The sequence below is a fragment of the Salmo salar genome, chromosome ssa18 (genome assembly GCF_905237065.1).
Source record: "Salmo salar chromosome ssa18, Ssal_v3.1, whole genome shotgun sequence".
NCBI classification, from domain to species: Eukaryota; Metazoa; Chordata; class Actinopteri; order Salmoniformes; family Salmonidae; genus Salmo; species Salmo salar.
Window position 1 is genome coordinate 31271871 of NC_059459.1, and position 17448 is coordinate 31289318.

The following is a 17448-nucleotide window of genomic DNA, read 5'->3' on the forward strand; positions in this document are numbered from 1 at the left end:
AACCTGAGCTCTTGGGAAAGGGTGAAATGTCAAAAGAAGTGTTCATAATACCTAGTGTGTATTCAAAGCCGTGCAACAACAACACCAACAAAAAACTGTGCTTTCAGATAATTTTCCTAAAAGAATGTCAAAGAAATCTCAGGAAAAATTGGAACAAGATGCAAGACTGGTATATCCTAATCATGGCAAACACACTATCGCCACGAAGAACATTTAATCAAAGATTGTTCATGACATGGCTCAACGCCCATTGATATTCTGACAGGAAATGTTTTCAGCCTCCCAGAATTGTCACTACGCATTGCAGAAAATGGTTATTTTGAAATTCAAGTCAATCCAACTTCAGATATTTAGCCAAACACCAACCTGACAGCATCAGGCCAACAATCTCCCAAAACATGGTACTGCCATACCTTTTGTGCTATCCTCATCTACAGCAATCATCTGTAATGTAGAACTACCTACTAGTCCTCTTCCAGCCAATTGTGAATCATTTGAACTTTCCCTCTGAAGTCTACAATGTCAAAACTGTAGAGGATGAATATAAACTCAGCAGAAAAAGTAAAGTCCTCTCACTGTCAACTGCGTTTATTTTCAGCAAACTTAACATGTAAATATTTGTATGAACATAACAAGATTCAACAACTGAGACATAAACTGAACAAGTTCTACAGACATCGGACTAACAGAAATGGAATAATGTGTCCCTGAACAAGGGGGGTCAAAATCAAAAGTAACAGTCAGTATCTGGTGTGGCCACCAGCTGCATTAAGTACTGCAGTAAATCTCCTCCTCATGGACTGCACCAGATACCCCACTCTTCCACCAAGGCACCTGCAAGTTTCCAGACATTTCTGAGGGGATTGTCCCTAACCTTTATCCTCCGATCCAATAGGTCCCAGACGTGCTCAATGGGATTGAGATCCAGGCTCTTTGCTGGCCATGGCAGAACACTGACATTCCTGTCTTGCAGAAAATCACGCACAGAAGGAGCAGTATGGCTGGTGGCATTGTAATTCTGGAGGGTCATGTCAGGATGAGCCTGCAGGAAGGGTACCACATGAGGGAGGAGGATGTCTTCCCTGTAACACACAGCTTTGAGATTGCCTGCAATGACAACAAACTCAGTCCGATGATGCTGTGACACACCGCCCCAGACCTTGACGGACCTTTCACCTCCAAATCGATCCCGCACCAGAGTACAGGCCTCGGTGTAACGCTCATTCCTTCGGCGATAAACGCAAATCTGACCATCACCCCTGGTGAGACAAAACCGCGACTCATCAGTGAAGAGCACTTTTTCCAGTCCTGTCTGGTCTAGCGACGGTGGGTTTGTGCCCATAGGCGACGTTGTTGCCGGTGATTTCTGGTGAGGACCTGCCTTACAACAGGCCTACAAGCCCTCAGTCCAGCCTCTCTCAGCCTATTGCGGACAGTCTGAGCACTGATGGAGGGATTGTGCGTTCCTGGTGTAACTCGGACAGTTGTTGTTGCCATCTTGTACCTGTCCCGCAGGTGTGATGTTCGGATGTACCGATCCTGTGCAGGTGTTACACGTGGTCTGCCACTGTGAGGACGATCAGCTCTCCGTCCTGTCTACCTGTAGCGCTGTCTTAGGCGTCTCGCAGTACGGACATTGCAATTTATTGCCCTGGCCACATCTGCAGTCCTCATGCCTCCTTGCAGCATGCCTAAGGCACATTCACACAGATGAGCAGGGACCCTGGGCATTTTCTTTTGGTGTTGTTCAGAGTCAGTAGAACGGTGTCTTTAGTGTCCTAAGTTTTTATCTGTGACCTTAATTGCCTACTATCTTTAAGCTGTTAGTGTCTTAACGACCGTTCCACAGCTGCATGTTCATTAATTCTTTATGGTTCATTGAACAAGCATGGGAAGTGTTTAAACCCTTCACAATGAAGATCTGTGAAGTTATTTGGATTTTTACAAATTTTCTTTGAAAGACAGGATCCTGAAAAAGGGACATTTTTTTTCTGAGTTTATATTTGTCAGTGTTGTCAGTTACTCAACCTTCCCCAAAATGGGCTGGAAGATATTTGAAAGTGCCAAGAAATAGGCTTAGAATTGAATGTCGGAACTGGAGCAAAATATAATCTTGATTTGCATTTTTACTGACTAATGCCGTAATGGTTGAGGTTTCGGATTTAGGTAAGTGGATTAGTAGAGCTTGCCAACATGATGTCTGAGATATTCTAGAATACAACTTTGATCTTCTTTTGCAAAATGAGTAACGATATGACTTAAAAAAAATTGACAGAAGCAAGATGCATTACAAGAGAACCTGGGTGGTTAACGGAAGTGTTTGAACTTCCTGATCCAAAGACAATGAAAGCAGGACAATACTCCCTTACATGGGCAATAAGCTATTTGCATACAGTGCCTTCGGAAAGTTTTCAGACCCCTTTTTCCACATTTTGTTATGTTAGTCTTATTCTAAAATTGATTAAATTAAACAATGTCCTTAGCAATCTGCGTTCAAAAGTGCTACCCATGCTGCAAGGAAATAGGCCTGGACCTCGACATTGCATCCAAACCTGCAAAAAACAAAACGTGAATTTCAGTTACTAGTAATGGTGTAAATATTTTATAAAAGAATGTAAAAAGGCTAAAGGATATGCGTCTTTTCTCTATGATAGCCTAGAATACGTGTTTGATCTTAAAGTGGAACTGACAGCGTATTATTTTTATTGACTTCAACTCAATCTGATCTTAGACAGTTTTTTTTGTTTACCGGTGATTTTGTGTGGCCTACCACTTCGCGACTGAGCCGTTGTTGCTCCTAGATATTTCCACTTCACAATAACACTTACAGTTCACCGGGGCAGCTCTAGCAGGGCAGAACAAACTGACTTATTGGAAAGGTGACATCTTATGACGGTGCCATGTTGAAAGTCACTGAGTTCTACAGTAAAGCCATTCTACTGCCAATGATTGTCTATGGAGATTGCATGGCTGTGTGCTCGATTTTATACACCTGTCAGCAACGGGTGTGCCTGAAATAGCCAAACCCACTTATTTGAAGGTGTCCATATACTTTTGTGTATGGGATTTGTGTTAAAGTTAAGTCTTTGAATAGTGGATTTTGCAGATTCCCTTGGCCTCCTGTTGGTTCACTTTTGTTCTTGCTGTGAAGACTGATTTTATTTCTAGACTTCTTTTTTCTTCACCAATAAACATGTTCATTGACTAGCCTAACTTTTCTACCTTTGAAAGCGTCTGTACATGAACTCCTGATCTTTTTTTTTATGTAAATAAGGCGAACAAGGATATTTTTTCTAATTAAGAGAAGGCCTAGGCATTGGTAAAAAACCTATGGATCATGTTTTTCTTCTTGCAAGTTTGTTTTTCAGACATTTTTGGAGTGACTTTTATCCGTGGGCTATTTCTATATATATTTTTTTTTAAATCTTTTTTTCTTTTGAGAAGGAGAGATTAAGAAAGACACTGCATCAAGACTTGCTTTGCAGTTACCCATATTGTTCTGTTCTAAGGTCAACTATGAAGTGAAAGTATTTTTTATTTTTAAGGACACTTTCATTGACATTCTTAGGTGTCCCTCTGACAACCTGTGGCATTACAAGGTATGCAAGTAAAAATGAGGAGCACCAGAAAGATGTGAAAGGAAAGGAGGATAAACTGCACTGATTCCAGATAAAATATTAGCCTCTGAAGACTGAGCGGCCTCATGCTAGCCAGAATGAGGTTAGCATTTGATTTGTAGGGCTGTAGCCACTGTGGTAGTTGTCACTTGCAAGATACAATATAATTCACAGAATTTTACGCTGGCACTGTGCTGCCTCTCGCCCCAAGTGAGCGGTCCTTGCTATCCGGGATCCTTGAGACATCGTTCCGCATTGTTTTGAAACACCATGTAAACACTGAGAATGTAAAGCAACTTTTATGTCTACCTGGCATTTTCTTTGGACTTTTTGTCACCTTTTTTAGACAAATGAGTGGATTGTCTTTTTGTTTATATTTTAATTAATAAATGTATACTTTTTTTGTCATTTAGACTCTTATCCAAGTGCTTACAGTTTCGTGGATGTTTTTGTGATATTCATTTTTCTGAGCAGATGTTATTTTTAGCCATTTTTGGAGGCTGACTTATTTTGTTTATTTTTGCTTTTTTTTTCCTGGGAGGATTAACACACTTTTTGAAAGAGTCTTCCTACTTCTCCCATTTGTGGACTTTCTAAAAGGAGTTTCTTTCTGGCAATCTCTGGAGTGTCTTTGGAACAAAGGGTATGTAGCCTTTATGCTGCGTTTTTGTTAATGAAATGTTAACTGTTAATTAGCCTATTCAAGACTTTGCTATTTTAGTTATCATCTAGTGTTATCATGTAGTGTTGTAAATGTATATTTCTTAATTTCCACTCTTGAATGTATTTTGTAATCACTTGGGCCCTCCCTTGAAGCGACCACTAGCCCCCAACCCCTAGGATTAGAAATTATTTATGTTAAGGCCATATGTTAATAGCTCCAGCATGCCTTCTGATGGACTTTCAGCATTTTAGCCATGTTCTTTTCATATCTATGTGTAAGGGTTAGTAGTGTTTGCTGGATCCTGCCCTGTTCTGGTAACTGCATACACATTTCTTCCCAGGTGCTGCGTCTCTGTATCAACCCGGCTGAGCATGCGCCCCAAAAGCAGAAAGGTCATGTTTGACGGAACTCTTCAGAAGTGAGTAGCCTACCTCAAAGCCCTGAAGGGGTGTTAGCCAGAGAATCAACTGGCAGCTTTTTTAAAATGTATTTTATTTCACCTTTATTTAACCAGGTAGGCCAGTTGAGAACAAGTTCTCATTTACAACTACGACCTGGCGAAGATAAAGCAAAGCAGTGCGACAAAAACAACAGAGTTACACATAAACAAACGTAGTCAATAACACAAAATAAAAGAAATTGAATAATCTATGTACGATGTGTGCAAATGTAGGGAGGTAGGCAATAAATAGGCCCTAGAGGTGAAAATAATTACAATTTAGCATTAATACTGGAGTGATAGATGTGCAGATGATGATGTGCAAGTAGAGATACTGGGGTGCAAAAGAGCAAGAGGGTAAGTAATAATATGGGGATGAGGTAGTCGGGTGTGCTATTTACAGATTGGCTGTGTACAGGTACAGTGATCGGTAAGCTGCTCAGACAGATGCTTAAAGTTAGAGAGGGAGCTATGACTCCAGCTTCTGAGATTTTTGCAATTCGTTCCAGTCATTGGCAGCAGAGAACTGGAAGGAAAGGCGGCCAAATGAAGTGTGGCTTTGGGGATGACCAGTGAACTCATGCTGCCAAACATACCCTCGTAAAACTGACCATCCTACCAATCCTCGACTTCGGCGATGTCATTTACAAAATAGCCTCCGATACCCTACTCAATAAATTGGATGCAGTCTATCACAGTGCCATCTGTTTTGTCACCAAAGCCCCATATACTACCCACCACTACGACCTGTACGCTCTCGTTGGCTGGCCCTCGCTTCATACTCGTCGCCAAACCCACTGGCTCCACGTCATCTACAAGACCCTGCTAGGTGAAGTTCCCCCTTGTCTCAGCTCGCTGGTCACCATAGCAGCACCCACCTGTAGCACGCACTCCAGCAGGTATATCTCTCTGGTCACCCCCAAAGCCAATTCCTCCTTTGGCCGCTTCTCCTTCCAGTTCTCTGCTGCCAATGACTGGAACGAACTACAAAAATCTCTAAAACTGGAAACGCATATCTCCCTCACTAGCTTTAACTTCTTGGGGCTATGTGGGACGCTAGCGTGCCACCCGTGGTGCACCCTATCAACAGCAGGTGCATTTCAAGAGCGGCAAATTTGAAACCAAATAAATGTCAAAATTCAAATTTTTCAAACATACAACTATCTTACACCCTTTGAAAGATAAACATCTCCTTAATCTAACCACGTTGTCCGATTTCAAAAAGGTTTTACGGCGAAAGCATAAAGTTAGATTATGTTAGGAGAGTACATTGACAATAGCTGTGTGTAATGTTTTGTCAATTCAAAGACAGGGTCACCAAAACCATAAAACCAGCTAAAATGATGCACTAACCTTTTACAATCTCCATCAGATGACACTCCTAGGACATTATGTTAGACAATGCATGCATTTTTAGTTCTATCAAGTTCATATTTATATCCAAAAACAGCGTTTTACTATGGCATTGATGTTGAGGAAATCGTTTCCCTCCAATAACCGGCAGTCAAGTCAGCACCACAAATTAAATAATTAAAATTAGAAAACATTGGTAAAATATTATATTGTCATTTAAAGAATTATAGATTTACATCTCTTGAACGCAATCAACTTGCCAGATTTAAAAATAACCTTACTGGGAAATCACACTTTGAATAATCTCAGCACTGCGCCCAGAAAAATATGCTTTGCTATACAGACAAACGGCCATGTTGGAGAGATCGAAAATACTATGTAAATAATCCATTACCTTTGATTCTCTTCATCAGATGTCACTTCCAGGAATCCCAGGTCCATAACGAATGTAGTTTTGTTCAAAAAAGCTCATCATTTATATCCAAAAAGCTCCGTGTTGTTAGCACATGATCTAAGCCAGCCGGACTTCTCGTCATGAACGAGGGGAAAAAATATATTTACGTTCGTTCAAACATGTCAAACGTTGTATAGCATAAATCATTAGTGCCTTTTTTAACCAGAACATGAATAATATTCAAGGTGGACGAATGCATTCTCTTTTATAACGTATTGGAACGAGGGTACCCAACATGAACTCGCGCGCCAGAGTCTAATCGGCCATCACCGTTCCATGGCTCTTGTTCGGTCAGATCTCACAGTAAAAGACTCAAAACACTTTGTAAAGGCTGGTGACATCTAGTGGAAGCAATAGGAAGTGCCAAAACATTAATCAACCCTTGTGTGTTTCAATGGCATAGGCTTAACCTCTATGGGCTAGGTGGGACGCTTGCAGCCTGTGGCGCGATTTTCAAAACCTTAAAAATCCTATTACTTCAATTTCTCAAACATATGACTATTTTACAGCTATTTAAAGACAAGACTCTCGTTAATCTAACCACACTGTCCGATTTCAAAAAGGCTATACAACGAAAGCAAAACATTAGATTATGTCAGCAGAGTACCAAGCCAGAAATAATCAGACACCCATTTTTCAAGCCAGCATATAATGTCACCAAAACCCAGAAGACAGCTAAATGCAGCACTCACCTTTGATCTTCATCAGATGACAACCCTAGGACATTATGTTATACAATACATGCATGTTTTGTTCAATCAAGTTCATATTTACATCAAAAAACAGCTTTTTACATTAGCATGTGACGTTCAGAACTAGCATACCCCCCGCAGACTTCCGGGGAATTCGCTAACATTTTACTGAATTACTCACGATAAACGTTCACAAAAAGCATAACAATTATTTTAAGAATTATAGATGCAGACCTCCTCTATGCACTCGATATGTCCGATTTTAAAATAGCTTTTTGGTGAAAGCACATTTTGCAATATTCTAAGTACATAGCCCAGGCATCACGGGCTCGCTATTTAGACACCCGGCAAGTTTAGCACTCACCATAATCATATTTACTATTATAAAAGTTTGATTACCTTTTGTTGTCTTCGTCAGAATGCACACCCAGGACTGCTACTTCAATAACAAATGTTGGTTTGGTCCAAAATAATCCATCGTTATATCCGAATAGCGGCGTTTTGTTCGTGCGTTCAAGACACTATCCGAAATGGTAAAGAAGTGTCGCGCGCATGGCGCAATTCGTGACAATAAAATTCAAAATATTCCATTACCGTACTTCGAAGCATGTCAACCGCTGTTTAAAATCAATTTTTACGCCATTTTTCTCGTAGAAAAGCGATAATATTCCGACAGGGAATCTCCTTTTCGGCAAACAGAGGAAAAAATCACAAAGGCGGGGGCGGTCGGGTCACGCGCATAAGCCCAGAGTCCCTTGATCGGCCACTTGAGAAAGGCGATAATGTGTTTCAGCCTGGGGCTGGAATGACGACATTCAGTTTTTTCCCGGGCTCTGAGCGCCTATGGAAGACGTGGGAAGTGTCACGTTAGAGCAGAGATCCTTAGTAAAAGATAGATGGAAAAGAAGTTCAAGAAATGGTCAGACAGGCCACTTCCTGTAAAGGAATCTCTCAGGTTTTGACCTCCCATTTGAGTTCTGTTATACTCACAGACACCATTCAAACTGTTTTAGAAACTTTAGGGTGTTTTCTATCCATATATAATAAGTATATGCATATTCTAGTTACTGGGTAGGATTAGTAACCAGATTAAATCGGGTACGTTTTTTTATCCAGCCGTGAAAATACTGCCCCCTAGCCCCAACAGGTTAAGCACCAGCTCTCAGAGCAGCTCACAGATTACTGCACCTGTACATAGCCCATCTATAATTTAGCCCAAACAACTACCTCTTTCCCTACTGTATTTATTTATTTTGCTCCTTTGCACCCCATTATTTCTATTTCTACTTTACACTTTCTTCCACTGCAAATCTACCATTCCAGTGTTTTACTTGCTATATTGTATTTACTTTGCCACCATGGCCTTTTTTCCCTTTACCTCCCTTATCTCACCTCATTTGCTCACTTTTTGTATATAGACTTATTTTTCTACTATATTATTGACTGTTTGTTTTACTCCATGTGTAACTCTGTTGTTGTATGTGTCAAACTGCTTGCTTTATCTTGGCCAGGTTGCAATTGTAAATGAGAACTTGTTCTCAACTTGCCTACCTGGTTAAATAAAGGTGAAATAAATAAATAAAAAATATACCTGCTACGGTTGGGTGTTGCTATGGTGACGGGGCTTTACCTAGCAAAGACTTATAGATTTACATTTTTACATTTAAGTCATTTAGCAGACGCTCTTATCCAGAGCGACTTACAAATTGGTGCATTCACCTTATGATATCCAGTGGAACAACCACTTTACAATAGTGCATCTAAATCTTTTAAGGGGGGGGGGGGGGTTAGAAGGATTACTTTATCCTATCCTAGGTATTCCTTAAAGAGATGGGGTTTCAGGTGTCTCCGGAAGGTGGTGATTGACTCCGCTGTCCTGGCGTCGTGAGGGAGCTTGTTCCACCATTGGGGTGCCAGAGCAGCGAACAGTTTTGACTTTTATAGATGACCTGGAGCCAGTGGGTTTGGCGAGGGATATGTAGTGATGGCCAGCCAACGAGAGCATACAGGTCGCAGTGGTGGGTAGTATATGGGGCTTTGGTGATAAAACGGATGGCACTGTGATATCCAGTTTGCTGAGTAGTGTGTTGGGGGCTATTTTGTAAATGAAATCGCCGAAGTCTAGGATAGTCAGTTTTACGAGGGTATGTTTGGCGGCATGAGTGAAGGAGGCTTTGTTGCAAAATAGGAAGCCGATCCTAGATTTAATTTTGGATTGGAGATGCTTAATGTGAGTCTGGAAGGAGAGTTTACAGTCTAACCAGACACCTAGGTATTTGTAGTTGTCCACATATTCTAGGTCAGAACCGTCCAGAGTAGTGGTGCTAGTCGGGCGGGAGGGTGCGAGCAGAAATCAGTTGAAGAGCATGCACTTGGTTTTACTAGCATTTTAAAAGCAGTTGGAGGCCACGAAGGAGTGTTATATGGTGTTGAAGCTCATTCGGATGGTTTGTTAGCACAGTGTCCAAAGAAGCGCCAGATGTATCCAGAATGGTGTCGTCTGCGTAGAGGTGGATCAGAGAATCACCAGCAGCAAGGGCGACATCATTGATATATACAGAGAAAAGAGTTGGCCCGAGAATTGAACCCTATGGCACCCACATAGACTGCTAGAGGTCTGGACAACCCGCTCTCCGATTTGACACACTGAACTTTATCTGAGAACTAGTTGGTGAACCAGGCGAGGCAGTCATTTGAGAAGCCAAGGCTATTGAGTCTGCCGATAAGAATGCTTAACAGAGAGGAGAATCCGGGATGCTGGCCTTCTAGGCAGAGTTGCATAGAAAAAGCCATATCTCAGACTGGCCAATAAAAAGAAAAGATTAAGATGGGCAAAAGAACACAGACACTGGACAGAGGAACTCTGCCTAGAAGGCCAGCATCCCGGAGTCGCCTCTTCACTGTTGAGGTTGAGACTGGTTTTTGCGGATATGATTTAATGAAGCTGCCAGTTCAGGTGTCTGTTTCTCAAACTAGACACACTAATGTGCTTGCCCTCTTCATCAGTTGTGCACCGGGGCCTCCCACTCTTTCTATTCTGGTTAGAGCCTGTTTGCGCTGTTCTGTGATGGGAGTAGTACACAGCGTTGTACAAGATCTTCAGTTTCTTGGCAATTTCTCGCATGGAATAGCCTTCATTTCTCAGAACAAGAATAGACTGACAAGTTTCAGAAGAATTTCTTTGTTTCTGGCCGTTTTGCGCCTGTAGCCGAACCCACAAATATTGACACTGCAGATACTCAACTAGTCAGAAGAAGGCCAGTTGTTTTGCTTATTTAATCAGCATAACAGTTTTCAGCTGTCTAAAATAATTGTATAAGGGTTTTCTAATGATCAATTAGCCGTTTGAAATGAAAAACTTGGAGTGATTGATGGGTTGCTGATAATGGGCCTCTGTACGCCCATGTACAGTTGAAGTCTGAAGTTTACATGCACCCTAGCCAAAAACATTTAAACTCAGTTTTTCACAATTCCTGAAATGTAATCCTAGTAAAGATTCCCTGTCTTAGGTCAGTTAGGATCACCACTTTTATTTTTAGAATGTGAAATGTCAGAATAATAGTAGAGGGATTTATTTCAGCTTTTATTTCTTTCATCACATTCTCAGTTGGTCAGAAGTTTACATACACTCAATGAGTATTTGGTAGCATTGCCTTTAAATTGTTTAACTTTGGTCAAACGTTTCAGGTAGCCTTCCACAAGCTTCCCACAATAAGTTGGGTGAATTTTGGCCCATTCCTCCTGATAGAGCTGGTGTAACTGAGTCAGGTTTATAGGCCTCTTTGCTCGCCCACACTTTTTCAGTTCTGCCCACAAATTTTCTATAGGGTTGAGGTCAGGGTTTTGTGATGACCACTCCAATACCATGACTTTGTTGTCCTTAAGCCATTTTGCCACAACTTTGGACATATGCTTGGGGTCATTGTCCATTTGGAAGACCCATTTGCGACCAAGCTTTAACTTCCTGACTGATGTCTTGAGATGTTGCTTCAATATATCCACACAATTTCCCCCCCTCATGATGCCATCTATTTTGTGAAGTGCACCAGTCCCCCATGCAGCAAAAGCACCGCCACAACATGATGCTTCCACCCCCATGCTTCATGGTTGGGATGGTGTTCTTCGGCTTGCAAGCCTCCCCCTTTTTCCTCCAAACATAATGATGGTCATTATGGCCAAACAGTTCTATTTTTGTTTCATCAGACCAGAGGACATTTCTCAACAACTATGATGTTTGTCCCCATGTGCAGTTGCAAACTGTAGTCTGGCTTTTTAATTGCGGTTTTGGAGCAGTGGCTTCTTCCTTGCTGAGCGGCCTTTCAGGTTATGTCGATATAGGACTCGTTTTACTGTGGATATAGATACTTTTGTACCTGTTTCCTCCAGCATCTTCACAAGGTCCTTTCCTGTTGTTCTGGGATCGATTTGCACTTTTCGCACCATTGTATGTTCATCTCTAGGAGACAGAACGCGTCTCCTTCATGAGCGGTATGACGGCTGCGTGGTCCCATGGTGTTTATACTTGCATACTATTGTTTGTACAGATGACCGTGGTACCTGCAGGCATTTGGAAATTGCTCCCAAGGATGAACCAGACTTGTGGAGGTCTACAATTCTTTTTCTGACGTCTTGGCTGATTTTCTTTTGATTTTCCCGTGATGTCAAGCAAAGAGGCACTGAGTTTGAAGGTAGGCCTTGAAATACATCCACAGGTACACCTCCAATTTACTCAAATGATGTAAATTAGCCTATCAGAAGCTTCTAAAGCATGACATAATTTTCTGGAATTTTCCAAGCTGTTTAAAGGCACAGTCAACTTAGTGTATGTAAACTTCTGACCTACTGGAATTGTGATACAGTGAATGATAAGTGAAATAATCTTTCTGTAAACAATTGTTAGACAAAATTAATTGTGTCATGCACAAAGTAGATGTCCTGACCGACTTGCCAAAACTGTAGTCTGTTAACAAGAAATTTGTGGAGTGGTTGAAAAACGAGTTTTTATGACTCCAACCTAAGTGTATGTTAACTTCCGACTTCAGATAGATATATATTCATGTTTATTTTTTTATTGTCATAAATGTTACGTAACAATGATTAAAATCAAAATATTACTCATGTTACTGAGCAGGTGGGTGTGATGACTTCCGATAGAGACATGCTGATGGTTCCTGGGGTGAATGGACTCCATTTTGTGTTGACTGACGCAAGAGAACTCCCACGCAATGTCACTGTCAAACAGTGTTGATCAGGGCTGGGAGGGTGTAAAACTATAGTACAATACTGTTGGTCTACTGGGGTTAAAGGACTAAGTCTGTGTCTCTCTTTGCATGTGTCTGCTAATATGTATGATGTCATGTATATCTTCTCTCTAGACTACCATGGTGGTTTCCCGCTTCAGCCAGCCCAGGACTTTAGGAGAGACGGTCTGTGTCTGGCCTCCAGAAGGTCTCCTACACCACCCCCCCCCCTTCCTAGACGTTCTCCTAGCTACAAACACCACACCTTCCGCTCACGATCTCCTCACCAAGTCCCTTCACACCACCCTACGCCAACACCAACCGATCTACTCCCCACATAGTGACAATGGTACGCCCCGGCTCTATGATTAGACCTCATTGCTGTCGGAAGATACCACTCCAGAGCGGGGGTGGTCGCTTGTGAGGAATGGACACAGCCGGAGGGGCGAAATGGACCAATGGGAGTGCAGTTCTGAGAGGGGAGGTAGGAACACTCAACTCCTCCCCCTGAGCCCCCTCCGCAGGACTGAACCCTCTCGAGACGGGGGACTGGGACAGACAGGGAAGGGGAAAGAAGTGAACAGATATTCACCAGGACAGTCGCAGAATGGTCACCATGGAAACATACCACCTGTACCAGTTCAGGACATGAGATCACCACATTGATCATTTTTAAGACGAAACAGTCTCTGGGTGAGTATGCCCATCAGAGAGTCAGCCGCCCACTAATCAGTAGCCTATTACCCGGCCCCACCAGTAGAGGTCAGTGCATCACCTGCTTATTGTTATTAATGGCCCAGTCTGAAAAAGACCCTTAGTAAGGCTTTTTACCGTGTCTCTTTAGACTACAGCAACAGTTGGTCATCTTCCCCTGTAGATGCAGGATTTCAATCTTGCCAAAGCAGTAACACAACTGATTCAACTAAGTCTTTTACTAAAGACTATGATTTTTAGTTGATTGGCAAAAACCTATACTGGCACTCTGTGGAGAAATTCCGTGTCTCTACAGGTATCAGTATCTCAGGTGGGATGGAGAATGAGATGTTTCCAGGAGGAGCTGCCTCTACCAGTGACACTCTGATGGTAAGCTTCTTTAGGAGCTCACTGTAATATTCCGGCAGCTCAAGCTTTAATCAAAGCCATATAATACAAGGTGATGTGTTTAGCGGTATGTATTGGTTTGTAAACAACACTCAAGTTTGGCCTGGGCTCAGAACTCTTGAGTCTACAATACCTGAATGAAAAGGCTTTGCTAGTGTGTGTGCCTGTGTTGGTGTGTCTGGCTTTTGTCTGCCTGACAGTCTTATAAGTGGTAGAATGAGGGTGGAGGGGTGGAGAGAGGAAACTATTTTAAGACCCCCGCATGCTTCCCATCCAGAACAGTTTGCATATACACTACATGACCAAAAGTATGTGGACACCTGCTCGTCAAACCTCTCATTCCAAAATCATGGGCATTAATAAGGCGTTGGTTCCCCCGATTGTTGCTATAACAGCCTCTACTCTTCTGGGAACAATTTCCACTTGGTGTTGGAACACTGCTGCGGGTATTTTATTTAAATATTTTTTTACCTTTTATTTAACTAGGCAAGTCAGTTAAGAACAAATTCTTATTTACAATGACGGCCTACCCTGGCCAAACCCAGACGACACTGGGCCAATTGTGTGCCGCCCTATGGGACTCCCAATCACGGCTGATTGTGATACAGCCTGGAATCGAACCAGGGTCTGTAGTGATGCCTCAGGCACTGATATGTAGTGCCTTAGACCGCCTATTGGCTAGACAGGGCAAGAGAGAGAGGCCCAAAAAGAACATCCATAAATGTTTACCTAAGAGGATGAATGAGATTGTCTAATATTCAAAATTACTTTGCTCTTTAATCTGCTTTTTAGTTTAAATGGATTGAAATATTTTGGTGCTGGCGTCACGGAAGGCAGCAATGTTTTGGGTTAACCAACGCTATCAAACATTAGTTTCATGAGGGGAGGTGTATTTTCAGAGTTCCAACAGGGCCCTGGTTTGGGGGAAATTGACAAGGGACCTTGTAATGTCACATACCGCTGGCCTTGTGATTGTGTGTGACCCTTCATTGGGGTTGTCAGCCAGGTGCATCCTCAGCGAGCCCTGATGACATCACAGGAAGTTCCTCTCCTCAGGGTTCCGGAACTCTTCCTGCATTAAACAATGCATTGTGTGTGTGTTTTCAACATAACCTTCCGCTGAGGGTAAACCTTGAGCGTGTGTGCGAGCGAGAGAATATGGTAATGAATGTACTGGGATGAAGGAGAGCAGTAGATGCTGAGTGGGAGCCCAGGTCACTGCACAGTAAGCATGTGTTGGCGTCTCTATCACCTCTAACCTGTCTTTGTGTGTGTCTCCAGGCAAGGTATGAGCTGGTTTCAGTGGACGGTGAGGCTCTGCAGCGTGTGACCCATCACCATGCAGTGTTCAGCAACAAGGCCAAAGACCCCGTGGTGTTCGTCAAGATCCTCAAGGGACCAGCTGACTTGCATCAGAGAAATCCACTGTCAGGCTTACACAAGTACTACACACAGTATTTTTATTGAACCTTTAACTAGGCAAGTCAGTTAAGAACAAATTCTAATTTACAATGAAGGCCTACCCTGGCCAAACCCGGATGACGCTGGGCCAATTGTGCACCGCTCTATGGGACTCCCAATCACGGCCGGATGTGATACATTCTGGATTCGAACCTGAGACTGTAGTGACGCCTCTTTCACTGAGATGTAGTGCCTTAGACCGCTGCGCCACTCGAGAGCCCAGTACTGCTGACCTGTCTACAAGGATGCTCTGAGGTGCAGTTCACCCATCCACTGGAAATGATTTGAAATGGTGGTGTTCAAACCAGAACGCATGTCGACTTAAAGAGGAGGAGGATTCCTCTGATGCAGATGGTTCGCTCCAGCTAGGCTGCAATGAAAGGGAAGAGGAGCATGGGTACCTCGACACTGACCAATAAGCTTGCTTCTCCTCTAGGGCAAAAAGGATAATGGTTGTTTCCATAGCAAACAGGAAATACTGCCAAAATTTAAATGTTTTTACATTTTGTTGTAACTGCAGTCGACATGTGGGACTACTGTGCTTGCTTTGTGTATAACAATGTGATAAATACTATTTATCAAAGATGGACTTGATTATATGTATCCTTTTTCTTATATGAACTTATATTTTTGTAGAAAACACCCCTAAGAATAAAAAGGAGTCAGCAGCTAGCTATCCATATTGGTATATGGATCATCAAGGGACGGGAACTTTAGTTTGTGAAAGCAGAGAACAAAAAACATGCACACTTAAGCGCACACACACACACACCGTTCCAGGGAGCATCTCAGTCCATGGGGGTCCTGCCAGAGAGAGATTACTGTATCCAGCGTTATGAGATTTATAGTCCAGATTAAGCCTCTGTATTATGTCAAAAGTCATCATTGTAGTTTAATAGATGTCTAGGGCATCTGTTTAAAGTTGTGTTTCTGGCCTGTTTAAAACTGTTTCTGGCCAACAGAGCCCATGTTTCTGGATCAGGCTTGTGGACTGAGCCTGTGAAGACGTGTTGGAGAACTTAAATGTTAAATGCAGCATATGAGGACCAGTGGCATGGCTTAAACTAGGGCTGGGTAGAGAGGTAGAGAGGGGCTAGGATTGGGGTTAGAGGGTGGGAGGCGAACTATATGGGTCTGGGGCAGGGAGAGGGGCTAAGGCTGGGAAAGATTGGCTAGAGCTGGGATAGAGGGTGGGAGAGAGGGGCTGCATGAGTCTGGGAAGGGCTGATGCCAGGTCAAAGGCTAAGTTTAGGTTCCTAACTCCAAAGAATCACCAGTGAAGTACATTATGCATAGTGCCTTTTACATTTATGAGACAAAGGGCCTGAGAGATGCTTACATATGACTTGCTGGAGTGTCTGGCTGGTGACAAATGCTGCTGTATAATGTTCAATGGCATTATGGTCAGATAAGCTTCTGTTATATACATTTAGTTGATGCATAATACATATGTAACTAGCATTTAAGGTGCATCCATAATGCCTTTTGATCATCATACAAATTGATCACAATAAATGTTCATTTTATTTACACTTTACACAGTCTTCCTGTGTCTTTGGATCGTGTAATGTCGTTAGTGGAAGTAGTTCAGTTGTCAACTGATAAATGTGAAAGGGGTCAATCCTAACTTCCACTTAAGTCACATTTTTACTAAGGCCGGGATTCGTTCAAAGGCGCATTCTGCACTGCACAGCGCTCCATCTCGCCTTTTATATAAATCCCAGCTCTAGTCGTGCATAAATATCAATGGCAGAGAGTGAAATTGTGTTAGGATTCGCCCCGAAAAGCCTTCCTCACTTCCGCCAGTTGCAACATATACACACACACACACATATATATATATGTGTGTGTATATATATGTGTGTGTATGTGTATATATATGTGTGTGTATGTGTATATATATGTGTGTGTGTGTATGTGTATGTGTGTGTGTATATATATATATATATATATATATATATATATACACTGCTCAAAAAAATAAAGGGAACACTTAAACAACACAATGTAACTCCAAGTCAATCACACTTCTGTGAAATCAAACTGTCCACTTAGGAAGCAACACTGATTGACAATAAATTTCACATGCTGTTGTGGAAATGGAATAGACAACAGGTGGAAATTATAGGCAATTAGCAAGACACCCCCAATAAAGGAGTGGTTCTGCAGGTGGGAACAACAGACCACTTCTCAGTTCCTATGCTTCCTGGCTGATGTTTTGGTCACTTTTGAATGCTGGCGGTGCTTTCACTCTAGTGGTAGCATGAGACGGATTCTACAACCCACACAAGTGGCTCAGGTAGTGCAGCTCATCCAGGATGGCACATCAATGCGAGCTGTGGCAAGAAGGTTTGCTGTGTCTGTCAACGTAGTGTCCAGAGCATGGAGGCGCTACCAGGAGACAGGCCACTACATCAGGAGACGTGG

At 42.4% G+C, this 17448-nt stretch overlaps 1 long non-coding RNA gene across 3 annotated transcripts; it reads left to right on the plus strand.

The window, feature by feature from the left end:
* Positions 1–1785: 1785 nt before the first annotated feature.
* On the plus strand, positions 1786–16558 carry LOC106577243 (uncharacterized). Of its 3 annotated transcripts, none has more exons than XR_006760418.1 (5): positions 1786–4260; positions 4622–4699; positions 11764–11907; positions 12595–13542; positions 14842–16558. It is a non-coding gene; the product is annotated as an uncharacterized lncRNA (long non-coding RNA). The 3 variants fall into 3 exon arrangements; XR_001322083.2 differs by lacking the exon at positions 11764–11907 and having other exon boundaries at positions 1810–4260; positions 12595–13152; positions 13469–13542; XR_001322082.2 differs by lacking the exon at positions 11764–11907 and having other exon boundaries at positions 1797–4260.
* Positions 16559–17448: the final 890 nt, after the last annotated feature.